The sequence below is a fragment of the Equus quagga genome, chromosome 13 (genome assembly GCF_021613505.1).
Source record: "Equus quagga isolate Etosha38 chromosome 13, UCLA_HA_Equagga_1.0, whole genome shotgun sequence".
Classification (NCBI taxonomy): domain Eukaryota; kingdom Metazoa; phylum Chordata; class Mammalia; order Perissodactyla; family Equidae; genus Equus; species Equus quagga.
In genome coordinates, this window is record NC_060279.1 from 64728759 (window position 1) to 64756482 (window position 27724).

Below are 27724 nucleotides of genomic sequence, written 5' to 3' on the forward strand. Positions count from 1 at the left end.
ACTTAATGCCACCAGTGTCACTTCCCTTTCCTACGTAGAGAAGGTCATCTGACGCTGACACCTGCCTTTTTCAGGTCACTGGTTGGACCAGCAAATGGGTTGGGATCCAGGTGAGTTGGCCTGTGTGTTCTTGAGGAGATTATGGTTGGCAAGCCTATGATTTGCTTTCCAGGGGGTGGAACAGAAACCCAGGGAAGCACAAACTTCCCTTCAAACACGCTAACTCCCTCCAAGGGAATTACCCCCAAGACGCTATCCTTGAAAACTCTCAAGCCTGCTCACCAACCAATGTCCCTTGAGTGAGAGTGCCAGCCGGCCACCAGGACTGTGGAGAGATGCTGCCTCCAGCCCACTGGAGCATTGCAGCCCTTGATGGAAGAGTTAGGATGCCGGAGAAATGATGACTGAGGAGACTGCCCATGAGAAGCCTGAGAAATCCCACATGGGGCAAACTCTCTTGGTTGAGTCTTTATTACCTGGAGCTGCAACAGCTGCCGCCACACCTAAAGGTGTATAGGGTGTCAAGAAGACATTGAGAAGCCCAGGGAATCCTGCGTACACCTCTTATAAGAATCCAGGAAAGACTTATTGTCGCAATTATGGTTCTTTTAATGACACATAAAATGAACTGCTCTGCATATCCATTCTCTTTGACGGCTGAGGATTCCACTGTGATAAAAGCAGGGCCATGCACACGGTCAGTGATTTACATTCCTGAATCCCAAACCCTGTCAACCAATTAGACTGCAAGAAGGAGTGGCACCATTTTCTAATGAAGCTATAATCAGGGTGCTCCCTCACCCAGAAAGAGCAGATATTCTTGTCCCAGATGGAAAAGGTCATCATCGGGAGAAAGGGTTTGAAGAAATCAGATGTGGTATCAGAGCAGCTTGCTATAGATGTGTTCTCACTGGAATCAGGGCTGGTAGACACACAGCATCCCCTCCCCACCGTTTCACTTTAAAGAAAGTAGCCTTTTCTATGTAGAGAAAGGCAACATGGTTTCTGAAATAACTAAAATAAAACATGGGAAGGCAGAAGCCATGAATATCAGGCCCAAGCTCTCAAGGATCACTGAAATGGGAGGAAGGGAGAGGAGGGCAGGGGAGGGCAGAAGAGGAGAGTGGAGAAAGGGAGAGAGAGGAGGGCAAGAAGGAAGGAGAGAGAGAAAAAAATAGAGGAAGGAATAAGACAGGGAAGGAGGAAGGGAGGGAAGCAGAAGGGAAAGAGGAAGTAGGGAGGGAGAGAGAGAGAGACAGAGGAGGATAGATAAACTCCCTCTCTACCCAAACTTCCTCACATGCAAAGACTGATTGATAACATCTGTACTCCTGGGCTCTTAAAACCATTGGGAAAACAAAACGAGATCCTGTGGGTGAAAGATATGATGCAATCACCTCTCATTAACACGGCTGCTAATCGCACCTCCCCCGGGACAGCACTAACCACTGTACAGCATCTCACAGATCCTGTTTGATGATGATGGTTGTGCACTTGGCTCGAGGTGATGCTTCTGATCACTTTGTTCTCCAACATGGTGTCAAGATTCCAAGGGGACTCCCGGTCGAGCCTGCCAAGTCCTCCTCCTGCATCCTTCCCAGGTTTTCAATACCACGACTGTGGCAAAACAAAGGTGCAGAGGCACTGGGGAGCCGTGAGAACTCCCTTGGGGGACCCCTGGGTGGAAAAGTTTAAAAAATACTCCCTAGGAATCTGTTCTGCTTTGATCTGTATTATGGATGCCCCAAATGGAAGGCCAAGAAATGCGAGATCCTCTGGAAACCTCAGACAGGATAATGAAGCCATCCCATTCTTGCTTCAGATTCTTTTAAAAGAGTATTTTCCCACTGTGTTTTAATGAGGTCATTGCTTCTCCACCAAACCAATTTTATTGCCATGAGAAGATGTCTGATTCTCTGCGTAAACACACCAGCCTCTCCTCAACAAAAGAGAATTCCTGGGACTGCTGGCGGCTAAGTTGACAGGGCCGTGCTCCTCACCTGCACTGGTGAGGGCTGGTCATCCGTGGGGAATTTTCCTGTCCTTAACCGGGAATGTGGGTGCCACAAGAGCCTCCCGAAGAGCACCAAGGGTTCAATGAGAAGAGATTTGAGTGCTTTGCTTGTGCCAATTTGGCTTGTGTGGCTAATTGCACTGTGTGCAGAAAATAACACCTGCGAAGATCAGTCCGTCCTCTGAACACCAGACTCTCAAAGTCAACGACAAAGCTCTCTGGGTGAAGCCCATCAGTAGAAACGCCCGTGGAAACATCAAACGCGGCTTCAAGTGGAAAGAGACTGAGAGCGAAACTTTAAAGATCAAGGAGAAGGCTAAATTGAACCGAATTCTTTCAGGGTCTGAAGGGGATGGAGGCTGGGGTTGGGGGCTGGGAGGGGGGAGAAATGACACACCCTGAGGGTGAAGGACCCTTCCAGAGGGGTGATTAACAACCCATTGTAGGAAGACTTACTGACTGCTCCCAGTGGCATGGAAGAACGGGACAACCCTGAGCTTCTCCTTAAGACCTATTTTCTAACCAACTTCAAGTAAACTTGGAGTAGTTGTGTGCTTGAGATGTAATTACATGGGGTATGCCTCGGCTGCCAGCAGAAAATAAACCATGGCTTTGACAGGTTGGGACGGTTTCCTTTTAAGTGGGCTGCCTGCCCAAGCTCAAGGAGATTAGTAAACAGAGATGGAGAGGCCTTGTTTATAGCGAGAAAGAAGCCGGCCACACTGGTCCTCTGAAAGGTGTTTGTGAAGCTGCTTTCCCCCTCTCCTTAACCAGTCGACTGCCTAAGGAACAAGTTGATAGTCTGCCAGCTTTTTAAGAAAATACTTAAATATCAAAAGTTTTCACTCTTTACTATGTGTGCAAAATATCAGCTTAAAACCCGATGGAAGTCAAAGTTCTTGCTTAGCATACAAAGGTTTTTGAATTTTATAGTGTTCAGGACTTTAATCTACAAAGTATAATTTAATCCTCTTCGAGCTATCTGCCCACGGAGCCCTGGTTGTAAATAAACCATACGGTTGGAGTGGCTGCAGCCACAGCTGCCTGCCTCCATCACTCATCCTTAGTAAATATTTCTGCAAAACAGATGAAATTAACTACTGTAACAGATAAATAGAGAGTGTAGTTCTCAGAGCAAATGTTTTACCACAGCAGTCATGCTTAAACACGACCACGAGCTCCGAGTTGAGACTCAGCCACCTGCCAATGACTTTCTCTCTCGCTGAGCCCTGGTGCACCTGGTTGCTGGGACCTACCTCTGAGCAGAGTGAAGATGGCACAGAAACACGCACAGGGCGAGGAGGTTATGTGTGAGGGACAGCCTGACTCCTCGGTGCTCCCACATGGAGCAGATGCTGATGTTCTGACGTGTGATGAGTTATTCTACAGCAAGGCTGTAGGTGCAATTACAATTGCAGGAGTACCCAGTTCTGAGCATCGAGGCCTGGAGCGAGGAAGGGAGAAAAGTCCTTTGGAGGCAGTACCCTTGTCGCTCCAGGTGAAAGAAATGATTGCAGTTGTGAGACCTGCCATGTCAGGAAGTAGAATCAGATGGAAGAAGGCATTTGGGATGACAGGAATTGGAGACCTAACTGGTAAACTTGGACTTTGCGGTCGTTTCAAAGAGCAAACATTTATTTGAGTGGGTCTTCTCTATATGACTCTGGTATCACAGAGACCTCGATTTGAAACTAGATTCTTGCATCTAACAGCTGTGTCTCTTTGTGCTGGTTATTTCACCCCTCTGAACTTCCCTTCCTTTCCCCTGTAAAATGGTAATAATGGTACCTCCTTGGAGTTTGTGAGCATGAGGGTTAATTGGAATAACCATCATCATCATCATCATTCTTAAACTAAATTATTAGTAGCATTATACTAAATAATATCATCACTCTTATACTAAATAGTAATAATTATTATCATTGTTGTCATGGCAATAGTAAGTGTTTACCTTCATGATACGGGGCGGAGAGAAAGTCCTATCTCTGCCTTGGACTCTTTAGGCCACAGTCTCTCTGGCTGGGGCTGTGGTTCCCATTTCTAGCCACTGAAGCTCAAGATGACACCAGTGCCCCATTCCATGGCTTTGTCACTCTCCATAACTGTTTCAGCCAATCGGTGGCTCCTCTGTGCCTCAGATGTGACAAGGCCTGGCCCAGTAATCAGAAGTTGCCTTTCCTTTTCTGCGATCCCTGGGACACGGGGGCCTGTGCGTACAGCAGGGGCAAGGTGGCAGATGGCGGCAGAATCCGGAGGCTCATAGGTCTGAGAGGTTTTCAAAGCCAGGTGTCAGCGGCCTGTGAAGGGCAGATGTTTACCTGAAGGCTGGGAAAAGGCAGGTGGAAGGTGTGTCGATCACATCAACATGCCTGCTCTGCGCTGCAGGCTCCCTGAGGCTTCAGGGGAAGAAACGAAGGGTAAGATGACCTATGATGAGGGACAGCGCCTTCATCCCGGCCTAGAAGACATCCCCAAGAAATAAGAGCACAGAAGTGGCTCGGGAGAGAATGCTGGTTCCTTTCCAGCTCAGTTTCATAGCTCAGAGCCAAGATGTTCCAGATCCCAGCCTGAGCCGAGGCTGCGGCACAACCGCACCCTGAGGGGCGGCAGGGCCCTGGGCTGGAGTCGTTGTGGGACATGGCAGCTTCAGAGCAGCTTTGGGGACCTCTCACTCACGGATTAGCATCAGATTTGAAAGTAGCTGAGTCCAATTGGATAAAATTTTAAAAAATAAAAATAAAAAGGATTTAAATTCAGGGCTACAAAACAAAAGACTGGTATAGCCCAGTGGCATAGAGGTTAAGTTCATGCGCTCTGCTTTGGCGGCCTGGGGTTTGCGGGTTCGGGTCCTGGGTGCGGACACACACATTGATCACCAAACCATGCTATGGCGGCCTCCCACATACAAAGTGTAGGAAGACTGGCACAGATGTTAGTTCAGCGACAATCTTCCTCAAGCAAAAAGAAGAAGATTGGCAACAGATGTTAGCTCAGGGCCAATCTTCCTCACCAAAAAAGTAAAAAAAGAGAGAGCATTAACTAGGAACAGGGTTTTTTCCCCCAAACCAATCGCATTCACATTCTTTAAGCTAAGAGTAGGGCTGGGCAATTCCACAAACAGGACAGGGAATCCATGGCAAGTTGGTCTAAAAACAAAGACCCGGGGGACCTGGGTTATCTCCTTAGGCCCCAGGTTCCTGCAGAAATATTTAAATTGAGATATGGCATATATATATATATGCGTATGGCATATGACATATATATATGAGTAATTCTTCTCAGTCATTTGAGAATAAATTGCTGGAATCCTTCCTCCTAATCCCTAAAGACTTCAGTATGTATTTCCGAAGAATAAGGACATTATTTTACATAATCATAGTACAATTATCTGTCAGGAAATTGAACATTTATACCATATCATCAACGAATCCACAGGCCAAATTCAAATTTTGTCCATCCTTCCAATAATGTGCTTTACCCAGAAACGCATATTGCCTTTAGTTGTCACATCTCTTTAGTTTCTTTTGAACCAGCACAGTTCCTCAGTCATTCTTTATCTTTACCCCATTCTTTTTCTTTCTTTAACCTTGACATTTTTGAAGAGTACAGACCATTTATTTTGTAGAAGTTTACTCGATTTGGGTTTGTCTGATGTTTCCTTGTGATTAGTTCCGGGTGATGAATTTTTGGCAGAAACACCCAGAAGTAACATTTTGTCTTCCTCAGCGCATCCAGCTAGAGGGATACAATGTTGGGTTGGTGCCAATATTGGTGATGTTATCTTGGATTACTTGTCCAAGGTGGTGTGTGTCAGGTTTCTCCTCTAGATAGTTGCTATTTTTCCCTTTGTGATTAATGAGAAATTTATGGGGAGATACTTTGAGACTATGTAAATATCCAATTCTCGTCAAACTTTCACCCACTAGTTTTAGCATCCGTTGATGATTCCTGCCTGAATCCGTTATTACTAGGCTATTTGCCAAAAGGAGATTTTTCTAGTTCCATCATTCTTCTACATTTCTTAGTTCAATTCCACTGCGATGAAGAGCCTTCTCTACCCCACGTTTGTCTGTTTATTTATTCATTCACTTATATCAGTATGATTTCATGGATTGTTATGTATCATTCACTGGGTTGTAACCCATTACTATCACTATTTATTTTCACATTCAAATTGTGGCAGAGTTGGACAGTGGGAGCCGTTTCTCCCCTTTTGACATGTCCTCTTCATTTATTGAGCACTTTCTGCAACAAGATGTTCAGGCTCACCTTGTACCTTACCTGTCCTAGAATCAGCCATCTCTCAAAAGGATTCTGAATCATCCTTTTAGTGGTGAACGGAATTTTAAAACCAAGATCTAGGCATTAGGTTCTGGGCATCGGTGCCACGAGTGTGTCATTATTTCTAGGTCCTCTCAGTGGACAGAGCTAGGATCTATATCTATTTTTAAAACATACTGAAACTTTTAATTCCAATCATACAGCATTCTAGGGTTCCCTTTTTTGTATATTTGGGGGCAAAAACTGCTTCTCCAATAGTGAGACAGCTAGCTTCCATTTTTCTCTCTATATTTATTCTATTCTCAATCTGAGAATACATAGAAAGTAGTTTTTGAATTGTTCACACATACCACTGTAGAAAAAAACTATTAACGACAGTTCAATACTTCTCTACACTTCTTTTGGTCTTTAGACTGAGGCTACACAGTCAAAACATTGTCTTGAAATGTTACTTGGAGTGGTTCTCCCCCACTCTTCGTTCAGTCGCTCATGCTGCTCATTTGAAATATGGTTTGATTCGTTTGTTTCTCTTGGGGCTTTCTCCTTATCCTGGTGGATTTTTTGACTATTAAAACATTAATGTGACTATAAAAGTCAAAACTAAATAAAAAAGTGTATTCAGAGAACCTCCCCCAAACCCTTCTTCCCTGTGTCCACCCACCCCTTGCAGGGAACCAATCTTACTCACTTCTGGTTCTCTTCCCAATATTTCTTTTTGCTGAAATAAGTAAATAAATGTACAGTTTATTTCCTCTTCTTTCTTATAAAAAAAGAGAGCTTACTCTAAGTGATCTTTCGCACTTAGCTTTTTTCCCTTAACAATACATCCTGGAAATCACTCCCCATCAGCTCGGAGAGCCCTTCCATATTCTTTCTTAGCTCAACAGTCCTGCATTGTGTGATGTGCCAGTTTATGCAACCAGTCTTCTATTTGTGGGCATTTAGATTGTTACCAGTATCTTGCGATTACACATAATGCTTCCCTAGATAACCTTGAATATCTGCATTTTCGTGTAGTCGAATAGGTATCTTCAGGCTAAATTCCTAGAAGTGAAACTACTGGGTCACAAGGTAGACAAATATATAGTTTTGTTAGATATTGCAAAATCCCCCTCCTTAATGGCTGTACCAGTTGGTATTCCCTCTAACAAGGTATGAGAAGGACTATTTTCCCACAGCATCACCAGCAGAACGGATCAAGCTTTCCAATATTTACTAGTCTGACAGGTAAAAAATAGTATTTCAATGTCATTTTTTAAAGCAGCTTTATTGAGCTATAATTCACATACCACACAGTTCACCCACTTCAAAGGATTTTAGTACATTCACAGACATCTCCAACCGTCGCCACAGTCAGTTTTAGAAACCTCGTACCCATTACCTATCGCTTGCCTAGCTCCCCATTCTCCCAGTCCTCAGCAACCACTAACCGACTTTCTGTCTATAGATTTGCCTGTTTTGGATATTTCGTCTAAGTGATCACAGAAATATGTGGCCTTTAGTGACTGGTTTCTTTCATTTAGCATGTTTTCAAGGTTCATCCGTGTTCTGGCATGTATCAGTACTTCATTCCTCTTTGTGACCAAATAATATTCCATGGTATGATCAAATAATATTCCATTTTATTTATCTAGTCAACTGTTGAGGGAAATTTGGGTTGTTTCCACCATTTGGCTTTTGAGAATAATCCTGACCATCATGTATTGTTTTTTGTTTATTTTGATTTTAGATTTTTTGTGTATGTGTAAGGAAAGTTCATCCTGAACTAACATCTGTGCCAATCTTCCTCTATTTTCTTTTTGTTTTTGTATGTGGGACACCTCCACAACATGGCTGATGAGCGGAGGATCTAAACCCGCAAACCGGGGCCGCAGAAGCAGAGTGGCAGAGCTCTAACTACTGGGCCACGGGGCCAGCCCTGTACACTGTTTTTCGTGTGAACATACATTTTCATTCCTAGGGATGGGATTGCTCATTCACATGGTAACTCTATGTTTACTTGTTTGAGGAACTGCCAGATTTTTCAGTATAGTTTTAATTTGCATTTCATTCATTATGTGTGAAGTTCGACATTTTTTCTTATGTTTAAAGGTGATTTTTATATATTTATTCAAATTGTCGCTTCATGTCCTTTGCTCACTTTTTTATTGGGTTGTTAATTTTTTCTCAATTTTTGAGAGGCCTTTGTATATTGCGAAAAATTAGCTTTTTATCTGTGCTACATATTTGCAAACATTTTCTCCCATTTATCGTTTGTCTTTTGATTTTGCTTATGGTATTTTTTTCCATGCAAACTTTTAAAACATTTTTTATGTCACCAAATTTATCAAGGTTTTCTTTTCTTGTGTCTCTGGATATTGTCTCAAGTTAGAAATCCTTTCTCCACACCCAGGAATTCACCCGTGTTTTCTTCCAGCGCTTGTAGGGGTCATTTTTCCATATGGCTCTCCGATCCGCTTTGAATAGTGTTCTGGTGTGTGGCTGGAGGTAGAGGTCTACCTTTACTAACTTTGCTAATTGGCTACCACTGTCCTCGCACCACTTATTAAAACGTTCGCCTGCACCCTAGTGATGCCAGCTTTATAAATTCCCGTATATGTTTGGATCTCATTGCAGGGCTCTGTCTGTTTATTCAGGCACCAGCACCATGCTGTTTTGTTTCTCATCGGCAAATTTGATACCCTCCTCTAGGCCCCTGTTCTTTTGCTAAGACCCTTGCTGTCAGGAAGTCCTTCCTTGTATCCATGCTTCCATTCCCCCTACTGCTACTTAAGTCCATTTCCTCTGTGAGTTCCCTGAACACAGGACTCTCTTTGTACACCTGCCTCTGAGTTGTCAGGTGCTATGAGCTCTCTCCTCTTGTGCAAATGTGGCCACTGCTTCTTTCCGGCCCAGAGGTGACTCTCTCTCATTGACAGCCCTGACTGCCGACTTTACAAGTAATTTGCTGAGTTTGTCAAGCCCTGCGGAATCATGTAAATGCTATTATCGTTTTTGTCATCATCATCATCAGCTGAAGCATCAGCCGCTTCCCTTCTTTCACCTATTGTTTAGAGCAAATGCAGTAGCTGCCAATGCTCAGAATAGAGGCTTTATCTGTGGGATATCGAGTCATAAGCCCTTGTAGGTCAGTTCACGTCTTAAAAGTGTCAGATAGTCCAGGAGAAAGATCATCATATGCCACCTACTTTTCATGGTTAAGCAGTTAATGTATCTCGCAAGGGTTGAGGAGTTAATATATCTCACAAGAGTACCCTACCTCCACCCCAGATGAATTCTCTCTCCTACTCCTGATGTGATAGCAAAATGTCTAATTGGGAAATATATTTATGCTTAAGAACTAGTTGTTTAAAAAAAGGAATGGGGGCTGGCCCCATGGCATAATGGTTAAGTTTGGTGCACTCCACTTCAGCAGCCCAGGTTCACTGGTTCGGATCCCGGTCATGGACCTACACCATTCATCAGCTATGCTGTGGCAGCAACCTACATATAAAGTGGAGGAAGATTGGCACAGATGTTAACTCAGGGCTAATTTCCTCAGCAAAAAAAGAAAAAAAGGAATAGTAGACTTTGTAAACCTATTTCTCCTACTGTTATAAGGGAGAACACAAGGTTATATGCTTGGGACAATTAACCACGATTTGAGTCCATTCAACAAAGATCTGGAGAGCAACTGCTCTGTGAAAAGCATTGTAGCCAAACCTGTGAAGGACTCAAAGATGAATAAGATGAGATCCTGCCTTCCAGGAGTTCACTCACAACTGAAGGAGATAATGGGAGGAGAGAGAGAAGCATGATGTCATTACAAGGCAAATGAGAACGGATGAACAAAGAACAGTGGCAAAGGGCTATGAGAGTGTAGAAGAAAAACTTGTCATTCTGGGGCTTCTTTGGGAAAGATCAGATTTAAAATTGGACTCTGAAGAACAAGTTGGGTGGCTCAGGAAGATAATCTGCCTTTTAGAATGGATTAAGCAAAATTACAGAGGCAGACACAATTGAACTGAGCCACATGAAATGACTGTTTCGTAGGTGAAAGCAGTTACACATTGGCGGGCTCATATGATTCAATGCAATGCATCATATTTTGGGTACTGAAGACCGGTTGTAGATCTAGCAGAATTGATAGACTAAGATGGAGGGATTAAGAGAAAGAGACCAAGAGAAGGAAACCAAGTTGTGGAGGATTTTGAGTGTTAAGATGAAGAATTGACTTTTATTTAGTGAGATTTGTTTAGTTACTTATTTATAAAACATCCGTTAAGTTGGTATGATGTGCCCAGCCTCCTGGTTAGGGAAGCTCTGAGAGCAGAGCCATGTTTCAGAAGGATAATTCTGGCAGTAGTGGGCATGGTGGGCTGAAGAGAAGAGAGACTGTGGATGAGAAGACCACTTAGGGGTTCTAGGAACTGAAGGACAAATGAGAGCCTGAGACGCGGATGTGATGGTGACTAGAAAGGATAGAAATGAAAGCCACTCCAGAAATGGAATTGACACCAGAGATTGTGACTGAAAGGAAAGGCAAGGGAGAAAAGGCTGATCAAAAGTCTCTAAGGCACCAACTCAGGAGAACTGGGAGGCTCCCAATGACCTCCATCTGTTCATTCATCATTCTACAAGTATTTATTGAGCACCAACTCATTGCTTGAGTTATGAGATAAGCAATGTTTCAGGAGCTAGAGACACGGAACACATGGCTAATGCAAAGAGACAGACAGTGAATAGGTAAATAAATTAATATATGATGTAATGGTAGAGAGTGGTAAGCACTATAAGGAAATGTTATTCAATGTAAGAGAACCGGGGAAGGTAGGAAAGGTGTGTTCCCAAAGGATAATCATGGAAGGACTGGTGGAGAAGGTGACCTTGGAGCAGAGAGCTGAATGATGTCAAGGAGGGGGTCTGGGAAGACTTGGGGAAAAGATTAGCAAGCATAGAGGCCTTGAGGCTGGTATAAGCTTGGAGCATTTGAGGATCAGCTATAAGGCCAGGCCAGTTGGGCTAAATTGGGAAATAGGGAAACCAGTAGGTAGGACATGTAATGGCGGGATGGAGTGAGAGCAGTCAGGGCAGACAGTTTGATTTTATTTTGAACATGCTGGGTTTTGAGTTTGGAGAGATGACCTTTTAAAGTTTATTTGGATCCTATGTGGAGATTTGACTGTAAAAGAATGAAAAAGTGAGAGAACTGATGTGGTGGGGATGGTGAGAAGTGGTCAGATTCTGTATAAACTTTGACATTAGAGCTAGAGAAGCTGCCAAGGAATTAGACACAGGGTGTCAGGGAAAGAGGGGAGTAAAGGATGGCCATTATTTCCAAGTCTGAGGAAGGAACAAGATTTGCATAGAGAATCAAGGTTTCTGATTTGGATTTGGCAAGTCTGAGACGCCCAGGAGACATTGAAGTAGAGAGACTGAGCAGGCAGTGCAGTAGAGGAGCCGGGTGCTCACAGAAATTGAGGCTGGGAGATCTGAATTTGGGAGTCACCAGTATATAGATGCATTTAAAGCTCTGAACCTGAATGAGACACCTAAGGAATAGAGTAGATAGAGAAAAGGATAAGCTTGATGATGGGGCTCTGTGATGGTCAGTGTTTACAGCTAACGGACCAGAAAAGGAGGCTTGGAGGGAGGGGCCAGTAAAAGAGGAGAAACAGGAGACTGTGAGGACCAGGAAGCCATGCAAAAGAAACATTTCAAGGAAGAGGGGATAATCCACTGTGTCAATGTTGCTGAAAGGTCACAGAAGATGAGGACAGAGAATTGACCAGAAAATTAGCAAGGAGATGTTGGTGACCTTGCCAGACAGTTTCAGTGGCGTGGTGGGGGAAAATATCTGAGGAGACATTGGAAGGTAAGGAATGGAAACAGAAGAAGTCATAGACTGTTCCTTTTAGGATATCTGTAACAAAGAGGAACAGGAAAACAGAATAGCATTTCTTGGGGGAAGAGTTGGACGTGGAGTCCCAGCAGTGTTATCGTCAAGGAAAAGAATGTTTGTCTGCTGAAAACAGTGATCAACATGAGGGAGAACGTGATGATTAGTAAGTAGGGAAGGGGAGTGGGACATCAGCTGGAGACAAGAACTTGGGCCTTTCCTCCATTTCCAGGGGACACAGAGCAAAAGATGGAGATGCAAAATTCATAGATTTGACAGTAGACAAATGAGGAATTTGTTTTGTTTCTATTAGTGAAGTAAGAGGCAAGCTGCGAGTTAGGATGGAAGAGGTACCAGAAGTTCAAGAAAAGAGTAGAGGGTATGAAGCCATCATCTTGGAGGATGGGTGAATGAACTAATTAGCAAAGCGTGGTAGGATTGTTGGCTAGTACTGAGGTCCATGTGACACTCGTGGTCATACATTTAAAGTGAGATCAGTCAGCCTGGCTGTGTTGTTTTCTTCAGCACATTCTGCTGCTCGCCTGCAGGTAAGGATTTTTTAAAATATTTATGTTTTAAGTATAAAGAGTTAGGGTTTTGACAAGCAATGATGGTGGAAGAGAAGAGGGTTGCAAGGAGGCTGACTGGTATGCACAAGAGAGGGGTTTTGGTTATAAACTTTGGAATCTAGAATGAATAACAAGGGAAGGGAAACACGAGGCAGATGATGGGCATAGAAAAGGGGTTAGGAGCCCCAAAAGGGATTGAAGACTTGTTGAAGTTGGAATACTAGAGTGAGCTGGGAAGATAGAAGGTTAAAAGAAGTGGGATGCTTTAAGGAGAGAATTTTAGAAGTGATGCAGTTGCTGGTACTGACAAGGTCTAGGGTATGACCATGGCAGTGGTGACATAAAGGCAATCGGGAAAAAGCACATTAGAAGTGAGCAGGTCAAGCAACTGAGAGGCCAATGTGTTAGATGGATTGTCTATGTGAATACTGAAGTCATTAAGAATAATGACAGGGAGTGATGGAGACAAAGACAGTGAGCCAGGCATGAAAAGACTCAGTGAATCAGCAGATGTGCTGTGCAAGGTGATCAATGACTGTAATGAGAAAGGGTATTGGGTGGCACAGTGTGATGGCATATGCCTCAAAGGAGGTCTTGAAGGAGAAGATAAAAGTAGCCTGGAAGTAGCAATGAGGGGCAATGAAGACACCCATCAACCTCCTGGTTCTGTAGTATATGGAATGTGGAAGGAAATAAGGTCACCACTTAAAGGGCCTACAGGGGAAGCACTGAACTCCGGAGAATGCTGATGCAAAACAGTGAGAGAAACATTTAGAAGAGAGGTTCAAGTGATAGGGGATTTTGGTGATAAAAGACTATGAGTTCCAGGGAACACAGTATAAGGATTTTGGGGATTTGGGGATGGACAGAAGATTGGGTCAGATTAGGAATGCACAGCCATGGAGGACAAGCATCTGTGAATATATGGATGATTTGGAGTCTTGGACTTACAGGTAAACTGAGGTAAACAGGGATTGTAAAACAGGATGGTATTGAACCTTTTGATTTTTTAAGGGAAAGTTCTGAATTACACCTCATTCTTGGGAGATTTCTTAGGCAGATGGTAGTTCTAGAAAGTGATGGTCAGACCAGGAAGCCAGCGGACCCTGTTGGCCTACCTTAAGTCTTTCTCTAGGTGACGCTACAACTAGACAGGGAACTCTTAGGGAGGAACAGTGGAGGTTTAGGAGGAGGGGAGACGAAGGAGGAAGAGAAGGACGTTGGAAACTGTGGCACTTGTACATTTGGTAAGGGCTGAGGACCCTTGAGAATAAGGAAGATGAGGTCACCAAGATGATGGAGAATGGATTCAGCTTTAGCAGGTGGGAGGTTTGGAGCCCGGAATTATTAGGAAGTTTAAATGAGATAACTACCACCCATGAGATAACTAGAGTCCCTGGTGCTTAGAAGGTGAACAGGTTTGGTTCCCTCCCTCTCCACCACCTTCCATGGCCTCCAACTTCCCCTCCAAATCTGCACAGGCGAAGCGCTCAGGACTAACGGGAGTATGGGTGTGGATCAGTATAGATCCACCTTCAGCTGTTAGAACAACTTAAAACACATGCACTGCTGTAGAGGACTGGGAGCAGAATCTGGTGTTGAGTTAGAAGAAAGGGAATCTGTAATGTGCAGTTTGTAGAAATGTGGCCCAAACACTTCAAGACAGTTACAAAAGCTCATGATCTTGAACCCAGCTATTGGGAGAATAGAATGGCAAAACCTTTTGTATATTTAGAGATATTATTGTAAGTGCATGAAATTTGGCCAGACAAATGCAGTCAATACCCTGATCTTGAGCCCTCACTGACAACCAAGAGTAGAAATAGCTGTCAGAATTGTATTTGAGTTTATTTTGATTGCTTTAACTATAAAGTTATAGATGCTTATATCAGTACCTTAAATACATCAATTAAACAAGAAAAATATTCTGTAGCTGAAACTTCGCTCCTGGTAATATTAGATAGATTCAGAAAAGCTATACAGAGTAAAAAATAAGCCATTTGAGGAGTACTTTATCACTTTATCTTTTTATCTCCTATCCACTCCAGTGTTTGCTGAATTCAGAGTTTTAAAATTTCTGGAAAATTTGAAGTTATAGGGAAAAGAAATTGTCTTCATTTGTTTGTTTGATTTGTTTTCTGGGAAAAAACACAGGACCTAACGTAATTCTTGGTAAATATTTTCATTATTACTGTTATCACTACAATAGTTTGGCATGCTTTCTTACTTAAATTTACCTTATTAACCTAGGAAAATGAAATGCACTATCTATTTCTTGGTTTCCCTGAAAAATAATCACATTTGGGTTATTTAAAACCATGGTTTTGTCACATAATAATTGGTTCCACATTTGCTAATTGAATTTACCTTTAAATGTTTTAAACTTTGTTGTGACTAGAGCTGCGGAGTTTAGTATTTTTTTTTAATTCCTTTGTGAGAAGCAGGCAAACTCAAGAACCAAACAAGCCATCAACATTAGGGTGGAACAAAGAGAGTTCTTATGTCAAGCAGATTCAGAAAGCATTCATTTTCCAAAAAGGAATGAGAAAGAAAAGGAGGAAAAGGGATCCCCTTATCCAATTTAATGGGCGATCATAGGACTGAAAGGAGGAGGGGCCGGGTTCAAACTTGGCAGCCTCTCTGAAACCGGTCCACTCACCGCCTTGCTTCTGTCCTGGAGCCTCTTGAGCCTGCAGCAACTCGTTTCTAATCTCTCCAGCACAAAGGAGAGCGACTGCGAGTGGCCACTCAGCCGGCCGGCGGTCCTTTGAGGAGCAGGCAGAACAATGGGCTCCCTGCCACCCTCCGGGGCTGAAGGGGACAGGAAGTTGACAGCGGTGAAGGCACCGAGTCCCACTCCCTTCAGTCCCGAGGACTGAAGTGGTCTCCTGGAAACAAGACTGTATTTCATTCTTGCCTAGAAGTTTATTATTCTATTGGTCCTCAGCATTTAGGATAGTTAATGAGTTTTTCGCCCTTCCTGCCTTTGTGCCCTCACCATCCCCTCACTCTAACCCCCTGCGGTCTGTCATCTGTCCCCAACACAGGTCAACAAATTCAACAGCCTCTTCTCCCTTCTTATCCTGTGTAGCTTATCCTCAGCACAAAGGCAGAGATGCAGCTGATGACTCTCCCGGCCCCTCTGCTTTCTTAGAAGCCTCTCCTGCCCTGGCCCTGGAGACACCATCCTCCGGGTTCTGCTGCCTTTCTTGTTAACCTGTCCCTCCTTCCCCTTTCCACCTTCAGAACGTGAACTCTTCATCCAAAGACATGTCTTTGGCCCCTTCCTGTCCTCTCTCTGGTTTCATCCTACACATTCTCCCCTATTCATTTCTGAATTTCATCCATTTTCAAATCACCGTTTCCAGACTTCATTTATTTGAGACTTCACCTTCTAAACATTTTCCCCTGTATGAGCATCAGAACCCTAAACTCGCTAGATGTAAGATGGAAGTTAGCAGCCTGTCCTTAACCTGCCCCTCCTCTTGTGTACCTCCTTTCTCATAAAGGTACCATCATTTTTTTTGGTCACACAGGATAAAGCCCCCTTTGACTTCCTGTTCTCCCTCATCTCACATCGAATTTGTTGCCAAGCCCTACTGTTCCTGGTTTAAGCAGCTCTCTTATCTGTCCACTCTTTTTCCAATCCCTTTGCCATTTACTCCTAGTTCAGGGCCCTCATTATCCCTGGAAAATACAAATGCCTTCTGATGACTCCTGCCACACATACACATTCATTATTGCTCCCTGTCAACTCATCCTTTACCCCACCATCAAATGAATATTCCTAAAATAAGACCATGATCAGGACACCAGTAGATATTATATACATATATTTAATCCCTTTCTCCTCAAAAAATGTCTAGCAAATGAGTGTGGAGGGAAGGATGGATGGATGAATGGATGGATGGATTGCCGGATGGAAAGAAGGAATGAAGGAGAGAAGGAAGTAAGGGAGGGAGGGAGGGATGTACAGAAGGAGGGAGGAAGAAAGGAAAGAACTACAAGACAACCATAGCTTTATTTCTAGGTTTGTTGTTAGCTCTGCCTCTAGAAAAATCACTGGCCTTCCCTATGCCTCAGTTTCCCTCTTGGAAATTGTGAAAACCCTTACCACCACTCTTGTTGTATAGAATATATTCTTCATTGACTGCCTCGAGGGCTGCGCCAGCCCTCATGGAAAGAGATCGCTGTACACTTGTTGATATCATTGCCTCATCACCTTTGTTTCTGGTTTTGATTAGTCCCAGGTCAAAGTAAATGCTTGCTGGTCAAATGGTCTTCTTCCATCCTACAGAGTCAATATTCTTAATCACCAGGAAAAGATTTCGTTTTTCCTCCTAAGCAGATAAAAGTTTTTGAGAGAACTTCAAAGAGGGTTTGTTTGGGAAATCAAGATGAAAGAGGCAAAAAGAGAATTAGTAAGTTTCCCTCTGAGTGGTAGTTTAACCAGAGACCTGTGTGACTGGGAAGTTACACAACCCTTTGTGACTTCAGATATTTGTAGGCGGTAAGAATGGGCAAGCCAAGTTTCCTGGTTCATCCTCATGGGAAGAGAGGAAGGCTTAGGGCTCTACTATGTTATCTAAGTGATTTAATCGTTCATGGACAAGTTTGAGTTCTTTCCTGTCCCTCAATAGTAGATAAAGAGTTGGTTATATAATTTCCTTCTCCGCATATATAATTCCTGTATACAATCCTAATCTCCTGGAAATGGCTTCCTATTTATTTAACAGCTCAAATTTTCCCCCAATTCCATTTTTATCATCTGACTTTATCATGTAGCCAACTTTTTCAGAATACCAGAAATATCTCCCAGCCTGCCCTTCTTTGAGAGGGAACTTTAGGAAAAAGAGAATCAATATGCATTTTGACTGCTCAGGCTCTAAAAAAATGCATCTTGTCCTAAGCCACGCACCTAAGACACAGAGTTAAATGCGGGTAGGGGAATTTCAGAAGATTCCATTGCTTCCTTCTGCCTTTTTGTTATTCTGGTGGATGATGCAGTACTTTTAACCACTGATTCACCAACTGCATTCCCATTTTCCAGTTCAAGGGCACCACTGCTGAGATTTCGTTGTGACAATCTTTTCCCAACTCCCTGATACAAATGATTGAGTAGGAATGTCATGATTTAAAATCCCCCCCGCCCCCCCGCCCCCGGCTACCCCATAAGGTTCTTAAACTTTGACATCTTCTCTGCACAGGAGTCAGGTTTCAGCTCACTGGAAATGCAGCAGAACTTGCATATTTGTTTCTTTACTATCCTATGTCAACAGTCCCTGTTCCTACACAGAAAGTGCCAACACTTCTAGGTATTCTCACCACTGAAATAGGTTGGAGAACTACTCCTTTTCACCACATCTCATGGGCAGATCCTGACACTCATGAGACCAAAGTTGTAGCTGCGCCCTCTGTACAGACCAGGGAGCATGGTTTCATTCCGTGGCAACAGAAGAACAAAGGACTCCAGGCAAAAGGTGAGGGATGACTCAACTCAAAGCACTGCTCTTGTCACACAGAGGGATTCTGAACACATTCTTGCCAAGAATCTCTCTTGCACATGTTCTGCTCTTGGGGTGCCCTTTCTACATATGCTGCCCATGGCTTTCTCATTAAGGATGACTGAGATAACCCACGATCAGCAAGAAAAACAGAAGTATAGGGATTTATCCAAATAAGACTCAAGTGAAGAGAAAGGAAGAAGCACAAGTAAGTATGGGGTTGATGTCACTCTTCCTTTCAAAAGGAAAGGGACAAAACCAGATAATGGGGAAAACCACGGTGTCTTAAGCCCATTGTCTTAGTATCTCTCTTTTAGTTATCTCCTTCCTCTTCACCAAATCTCAATCATATTTCATAATGTTTATATGTGTTTCATAATGACCCATCCTCCCCGACACCAATATGCACTCATCACCTTTATTCAGTGATCATATTACCTAAACGATCCACATCCACCCCTGAGCCTGCAAGCTCTTCCCCACTCAAGCCTGTTTTCAAAATCCAGCCAGGCCATCTGTGTCTTAAAGCAAGCCCTTAAATAACAAACAAAGCAGTTCCTGACTACAAAACACTGACATTTTTATCTATCACCTTCCTCATATGATCATCAATGCAATAGACTATCTCTAACACATGCCTGCATTGCTTGCCTCCACTTTGCGTTATCTAACAAACATCCTCTACCTTTCACCACACCTGTGATCAATCCCCTTTTTAGTGTTTATATTAACCAGAGCCTGAATGATAACACCCTAATAACTCTGTCACTTAACCTGCCCAGATTAATTATGAAATCCAATTCATTCACTGCTTCCACTTTCCTTTCCTCTTTCCCTTCTTCGCTGTTAGCTGCTACCTGGGCCACCTGGGCTACGTCTTTTGACCATCAGTAGGTGGCTCAAGACCCTCTCCTCTCTCTTTCCCCTTCCTGCCCTAAGTGTGCGACTCCTGCTCTTAGAGCGGCTGCTTAGGATGACCCTACTTGATCCCTGTTACATTCCTCCGGGCTTGTCAAAGGTTTGCATTGTGTCCCTGAGTAGCTGGGGCATGCCATGAAGAGTGAGCACGGCCCAGCCCTAATCATGACAACCTCAGCCCCAGTGAAAGATGAATAATAACAACTGCACTAGCCAGTCCCAGAAGAGCCTGCTGAGGACGTTTGTTTTGGAATAATGAATATGGAAATTTGGAATCCATAATAAACTGCAAGCAGTCTTTCAACTCGCTCGTGCCGAAAATTCACACTCGCCTTTCCCATAACTTGTCACTTGTGTTTTTTATTGTTCGATATGTAAACAAGGCCGGGAAAGCCTTTGTTCCTCGGTGCCTACTTAGATTTGCCCATTAATCCCAACCCCCCTCCCTTTCCCACCAATGCATGCAGGATTACACAAAGCAAAAGTCATTAATTTTTATCTCTGACTATCTGTAGGGTTTTTAATGTGGCCTGGCTTGCTTATGCACCACCAATTACATGTCATAAGTGCTTGTAGATGCTGGAGCAGTATCATGGGTTGATGAATCACTGCCTCCCCTCCTGATTAGTATGCAAGGGGCTGTGTTCCTCTTTGAGCAGCTGGCATGCCAATGAGGATCTGGCTCCGCCGGTCAAGGCATCTGGACATGAATTCAATATGGATTGCTTTAATTAAATGGCTAAGCGCACAAGACGCTAAGAAACAACTCCATCATTGAGTGAAACTCGAAAATATAGTCGACACAAGCAAGAGGGTGGAGAGAGTAGGAAGATATTTCATCAACACCACCCACTCTACCTAAAATCCTTGAAATCACCTCGTGTGAAGCACAACCACTTGCTAAAAGCGTGATGAATTGTGGAATCCACAATGAAACCCCAGAGGTGAATCTAGTTCATCACCCTTAAATTTAGAAATCAAAACAGCAAAGCTAAACCTCATTTTCTGCCCTTTGAAAAGGTTTTATTTTAACTGTACAGTTGCCTGCAAACTACTGAGGCAGCAGATTTCAAGAAGGAAGGACGCAGTGAGAGGTGGGTAGCAAAGTCTGAATGTACCTGTTACCAGCACTCCTGGAGGAAAAGAAGCTAATGCAGCTTTGCAAATATCAGGAGGCCAGAGTGGTCCATCAGTGTGCTAATTCACAGAGGAGGGGAAGGAAAAAGAGCATGGATTCTCACTGTCCACTTGGGAGGGGCTTTGCATAGATCAGAAAGATGAAGTATCTGCCAGCTCATGTTTGCTTTCAGCCTACCCTTTATTAGTCTATTTCAATAAGGAAACAAATGGAATATTTTCATAAGGAATAGCTGTTGCAGCAGTAACCCCGGTTTTATTCTTCTGAGCACTTATCTTTAATTCTGTTGCAAGTTTCCTCATTGTATTTGGTTTGCCTGTATATTTCATTGGGAGGCAGGATAGAATAATGGCTGAGAGCGAGGACTCAGGATTCAGACGCATCTGGACTCTTATCCTAGCTTCATTCATTTCTAGCCATGCAGTCTTAGGCAAGTTATAGGTCTTCTATGAATCTCCTTTTCCCTGTCTCTGAAATGGGGATAAGATTGAGTTAATCCACACCAAATCAATAACACATACTCTAGACTCTCAAAATTGATGGCTACTGTTAATGTTTTGTGGAACGGGGCCTTATCAGTTGTTGATGTTTTACTGACCAAATACAGGGAATACCTGTTTCCTGTAATTGACTAGATTTACCTACGTATACCAGTAAGGATTTAAAGAACTTTATTACTATGCAACTACCACCTCTCCATTTCTACTCCTTCTCTACTGCCCATCAAAGATCTGGTACCTCCAATTGATAATAATATGCACTACAGATGGACCTGGGGCTCTATTTTCTTTTTTAAATAATTTATTAGGCCACCACTGTTCAAAAGACCCTGAGGCACTCTGCCTTAAAAAAAAAAAAAAAAGAAAAGAAAAAGAAAGAAAGAAAGGATATTAAAATGGTAAAACAGGCTCAGCATTCTGGCTGGTGTTCCTCCCTCATGCTGAGCTGAAAGGTTGATGACCAGGAAAGGAAGTTAAATGCTAGTGTCTGTGATCACTCTGTCCTTGCACAGTGCATTCTCTAGGATTTTATAAATCCATGAAGGATTGGGGCATTCCACGCCAGTAAGATCATCAGAGCCCTAAGCGTCCCCTAGGGGCAAATGACAGAAAGTAGACTATCCATGGTGCACAGAATTCAGTTAAACCACACATGGACAGTATGTGAGATTGCAATAGTAATCAATCACAAAGATTCCATTTCAGGGCAATTTAACATTTGACACACCAGCCTGCCAGGTCTAAGCTTGACATAAAGGCAGTGTTCTTCAGTAATAAGGAAAGACACTTGCTGAATCTTGTGATTCTCTTTTGGGTCTTCAGAAAGGGGAAGTCCAAGCTAGGTTCTCCTTGGAGCACCATTCATTCACTTGCCATCTGCCACCTTTGGAAGGAAGCATGTTAGTAAAGATGGCTGTCATTGGAGAAGGAACCTGTGGTTTGATCCAACCATGGGTTATGGATGTTTTCAAAATGGTGGGCCCAGGTCTCCTTCTGAGGAAATTGGGGAGGAGATAGAAGAAGGCTATTTGGTTGAGCACTGACTCTTTGAGGGTGGGAATGGGATTAGGGAGTGAGCCGCCATATCTGGTCTGGTGGAGTAATTGAGACATTGGGCTGCAGTCCTTGCAGTGGTGGGTGGAGCGTAGCAGTAGAAAACAGTCTACTTGAATCTTAAAGTCAGCTGACTGGCTTTGGATTGCTTCTTCCTGTTCCAAGTGAATAAGAAAAATGTAAGGCGTATGCAGAACTCAAGAACAAGTAAGCCAACAGGCTTATCAGAAAACTACTATGCCAACAAATGAAAACCAAAAATAGTCTGAGCCATTGAGACTCATGACCATTAGTCCAGGTTCCTTTCTTGCCAAATGTTGTTTTGTGTTATTTAGACAAAGCCTTTCAGAGAGACTTTGGGAGATATGGTTTTCTTAGGAGGTTTTTTCTTTCCCTATGAGTGTTGAGGTACCATTGTAGTTCTTCAGAACCACAAATATACATTGAGAACCACTTAGTAAAACTATGGAGTTTGATGAGTTTAACAAAGCAATCAATTGTGTTATCTCCAAGGTATGTTGTTATTAGGTGTTTTAATAGGTTAATTAAGATGCTAAGGACCCAAAAGAGAACTGCAGCTTCTTCAGTTTTTTTAAATAACTTTATTGAGATACAATTTATTTACCGTAAAATCCACCCATTTAAAATACGTAATTCGGGAGTGTTTAGTGTATTTACAGAGTTATGCAACCATCACCACAAAGCTGAGAATATTTTCATCACCCCAAAATGAAACCCCATACCCATTCACAGTCAGTCCCCATTATTCCCTCTGCCCAACCCTTGGCAATTACTAATTTATTTTCTTTCTCTATAATTTTCCTATCTGGACATTTCATATAAATGGAATCATACAACATGTGGTCTTTTGTGACTGGCTTCTTTCTCTCAGCATGCTTCAAGGTTCATTCACATTTAGCATGTATCAGTACTTCATTCCTGTATAGCTTCAGTTTTAAAACTCACGTGTACACACTACCCATTGCACAGAGAGATGGAATGTCAGCTCAGAATGGATGTGTTAACTTACTAGCTATTGGACATTAGCTCATTATTGGATGTTAGGCTTTTTAAATACACTTCAGTTTCTCTTGGTTTTGCCATTTAGATTCCTTCCAGATTCCTGAATTCTTGAATGGCCCTTGCATATGATATCAGATATTATTCTTTATGATTTATCTGTGTTAGGAAATATAAAGTGTCATATTGGCTAGTCCCAATACTCTGGATCTTGTGAACTTTTTTCATGGAAAATGGCTTGGATAAGGAATGACCACACATTGTATAAATGCAATGAGACTTTAAGGAACTGGGTGTGAAAAAAGAAGAGCTCCCAGCCAGGAGTGAGGCAACCTGTACCTTACTGCTGCTCCCACCACTGCAGACCTTGAAACCATGGGCATGTCACTCAGCCTCTCGACTTCTGTCTCCCCATGTGTAAAATGGTCAGACCTCCCAGGCTTCGGACCTCCACTGGCACCCTCACTGCTTGAGAATCAATGCCAACTTCTTAGCATAATCTTATGAGGCCCTCATGATATGGCCTCCACTCACCTCTTCAGCATCGTCTCTCCTGTATGTTTGTAGTATTGGACCAAACTCCTAATTCCACCACATCTGCATCTCTCTATGTGCTGCTCCCTCCATCTGGCATGCCCTCCTGCCTTTCTCTTCCAATAGAATCCCTTCCCATCCTCCCAGGCCCTACTCAGATGTCCCTGTCTCATATGGGAGACTTCTCTCCATTCCCCAGGCAGAGTTATGAGACTCATCCCCAGATCTTACGGCACTTACTTCAGTTAGAGTCATTACCTTACTTTGCCATAATTGTTTGTTTCCACATCTGCCTCAGCACCTCCCACTCCAAATCTTAGGCAATCTTAGTAGATGGCACCTCTAAGCACCCAAACCTTCCACCATGTCTGGGCCATAGTAGATCCCCCTGAATGTTTGTTAAGCATACAAATTAATTAATTTGAAAAAACTGACCTCAAATTAGCTGTCCAATTCTCTTGTCCTCATGTCACCATCCTAGACTGAATTGCTATATTGCCTCTGGCTTAGACTATTCCGGAGTTCCAGAGTCTTCTCTTTTCCTTCTTTCTTCCTAGAATCCATTCTCCACCAAGAAGTCAGAAAGGTTGTGAAAGAGTCAAATGAGACCTAACGTACATGAAAGAGATTTGCAAATTCTAAAAGCACTACACACATATAAGGTTTTTAATTGTTTAATTTTATGCCTGTCCGATTTTGATTTTTAGAATAATAGTGATCAAGAGAAGGGTAAATGTTGCATCCCTTGAGATAATTGGAAGCACTCTGGGCTGTCGCAAGACTGAGGCCGAGAACTACAGAATGCATGATTGTTTTCTCAAGCCTGTGCCCCACATCCAGAGCTCCACACACAGAGCCTGGAAACTCCAACTTCCCCTCTAGTCTTCACAGGTATCTGCTCCAGAAATTCTATAATTCCAGCCAGCAGCCCTGAAATCATACCAAAGGCCTTTCCTACTGTGTGTAAGGTTAAGAGTAGTGGCTGATGTCACACCCATCCTAAAATCCATGGGACAGTTTCCTTCCACCTACTTTCATCATTGCATTCTCTTCCCTCTCTCTCTCTCCATTCTGCTGTGAGAAAGCTCCTAGGACCACTTTACCTCTTCAGTTTTCTTTGTGGAAACTACCATATAACTTCCTCTATCCATGATCTTCCCACAAAACTGACATCATTCTTTCTTCTGCCAAAAGCTTTGGCATCTTCTCATGATAAACACTGTAAATAGAAGTATGAAATTGCCAATGCGCTGTGATTCCAACATTTATAGCTACCCATAAAAGAAGCTGCTGGAATCAGAATGCCCGAGTCCATCTGCTTCTCTCCATCCGGCTTAAGGCACCACCATATCTCATGCCTGGACTGTTGCAAACATCTTCCTTCTTCTCTCTGACGGCTCATTCTCCACACAGAAGTCTGAATGATCTTCTTAAAACAAAACTCAATCAGATCGTATCACTTCCTTGCTTAAAATCACACGGTATTTCCCCATACCATATAAAATTGAGTCCAGACTCCCTAACCTAGCCTATGACCCTTACATGATCTGGCCTTGACCTCCACCTCATCTCTTATCTCCCTTCCCTGCCAGAAGCAAACAAAGGACTTCATAGTATCTAGTCCTTCTGCCTGGAATGTTCTTCCTTCAGACTCTCCTACAACCAGCTCCTTCTTGCCATTCACTTAAATTAAATGTCGTCTCCTCAGCAAGCCCATTTCTGCCACCCAACCTGAAAGATCCCCCTATATTAATCAGGCTGAGAGAGGTTGTGCTGTGGTAACAAACAACTCCAACATCTCAATGGTTTAACGGAAAAAATGTTTGTCTCCTGTGTTATTTTTCTAGAGTTGCCATAGCAAAATACCACAGACTGGTTGGCTTAAACAACAGAAATTTGTTTTCTCACAGATCTGGAGGCTGGAAGTCAAAGACAAGGTATCAGCAAGTTTGGTTTCTCCTGAGCCTCTCTCCTTGGCTTGAAGATGGCCACCTTCTCACTGTGTCCTCACAAGGTCTTTCCTCTGTACACACGTAGCCCTGGTGTCTCTTTATTTGTTCAAATCTCCTTTTCGTATAAGAACACCAGTCATATTGGATTAGGGCTCACCCTAACAGCCTCATTTTAACTTGATCACCTCTTCAAAGGCCCTCTCTCCAAGTAGAGTCTCATCCTCAGGCACTGGGGTTACAGCTTCAACATATGAATTTCAATAACAGAATTCAGCCCATACTTCTCCCTTACCCAAAGTCCGCTGAGGGTCCAGGTAACTCTCCAGGGCTGTTGTCCTTCATTCTTGGAAATCCATGCTCCTACCGTTTCAACACAAGGCCTCTTCCATGATTACCACAACAGGGTTAGAGAGCTCTAGAGTGTCTCACACTGGAAATTAAATGATCTAGCCAAGGAGTGATATGAGTCACATTCATTCGCATTTTATCGGCTAAATCATATCACATAGTCATGCCTATTTCAAGGTAGGTGGGAAGTACAACCCTTCAAGTACCCAGAAGTAGAGGAGAATGGATATATGTGAGTACTAGCAATGTCTACCACATTCAAAGATCAATCCTACAAGCCCACAGCAAAAAACAGACCACGGCTAAAGCAATTATCCATGATGATTAAAAATAGACTGAGCCTCCTGCTGTCCCAGAATGACACTGATGCTTTAGGGAAAAAAAAAGAATCCAGTAATATCAGGCCCTGATCCCTCAGTGAGTTTCAGAATCCCTCTGGCTCAATTGCTGCCATGAGTATTAGCCACCTCCTGTCCACCTGGTCCATTAGTCCAGTCTGGCTACACTTGGCTCCCTGCCCAACCTAAGTGCTCTTGTCAGCCACTCCAGTCCCTTATGTCATGGATGTTCCCATCCGCTGGACTTCCTGCTGGGCCAATATCAACCTGAATCACCTCTACCACACACTTGGACCCAAGCCACGGACTCCTGCTGAGGGAAGTCGTTAAGGCAAGTGGACGTGACCTCCCACAGGGGGATGCTGTGACACCTCAAGGAGGCTTTGTAGCTCCTGAACAGATCTTATATTCATCTGTCCCATCCTCTTAAGCCCAGGCCAACCTGTCTTTTCTTATCCACTCCTCTTTACTCCCTCCTCCTCCACGCTCCCTCTTACCCAGCTCCCTAGTTCCTCAGTCCCTTCTATCCACTGCTTCTTCTTTGACCTTAGTACATACACAGACTCTCCTAACCTGGAAAATTCTGCATTCAATTTTGCCATTTACTCAAATTACTGACCTGTATCCTCCTTCATTTCTTGGTTAAACGGCCCAAGCAGGTGGTTCATACTCACTGCTTCCAGTTCTTTATTTTCCTTTTCCTCGTCTACCTTCCACAGTCTTTTTCTTCTGAATGACAGCCTGGGTCCTCTTTATTTCTCCTACTCCCTCACTTCTTATAAATCCACTTCCTCCTTGGCTTTTGGAATCCCACATTCTGCTGACTTGCCTCCCGCCTCTCTGACCATCCTTCCTGCAACTGCTCTGGAATGAAACTGGCCACTTCAATGAATCTTCCCCTCAAACAACAATGCTGCTTTTGTCCTCTGTGTCTTTGCCCTTGCTGTTCCCCCCACCAAGAATGCCTTCTCCACTTTTCTCAGGCTGTCCAGGTCCCACCAGACGCTACGAAGGGCCATCCTTTCCATTAATCCTTTCATGGTTCCTCCCAGCCACCACCATCACTGTCCTTCTGGACGTAGAACATCTAGCCCAGGGGTTGGCAGACTAGTAAATATTCTAGGAAGACCATACTTTCTCTCTCAGAACTGCTCATCTCTGCCATTGTGAAGGGGAAAGCATCCATAGAGAAGATGTAAATGAAAGGGCACGGCTGTGTTCCAATAAAACTTTATTTACAAACACAGGTGTCAGTCCAGTTTGGGCCCACAGGTTGTAGTTTACCAATCCCTGATCTAGGCCATTTCTAGCCTGACTCTTCTAAATAGCTTCTTACTTTTCATAAATGAACGTCTTATTTTCCCATGAAATTATTAAGTCCTTGGGGGTAGAAACTCTTTTTCAAGCTTCTTAATACTTTGAAATGCACCTAATGAGATTCTATAAGCATTTGTCAGTATTCAGTAGAGAATGAACCAGTGTGGAGACAGGCCTCATAATGGTCCATATAGCTGGATGCTATGTAGTTGGAACACCCAGCAGAGCTCCCAGAACATGTTAGAAGCCCAGTATTTTCTACTGTAGTTCTTCCCAAAAAGCACTTCCCAAATCAAGAACTACTGGAGAAGACTGGAAACCGAGACTCTGCAGACACGACAAGAAGTCTCACCACATTCC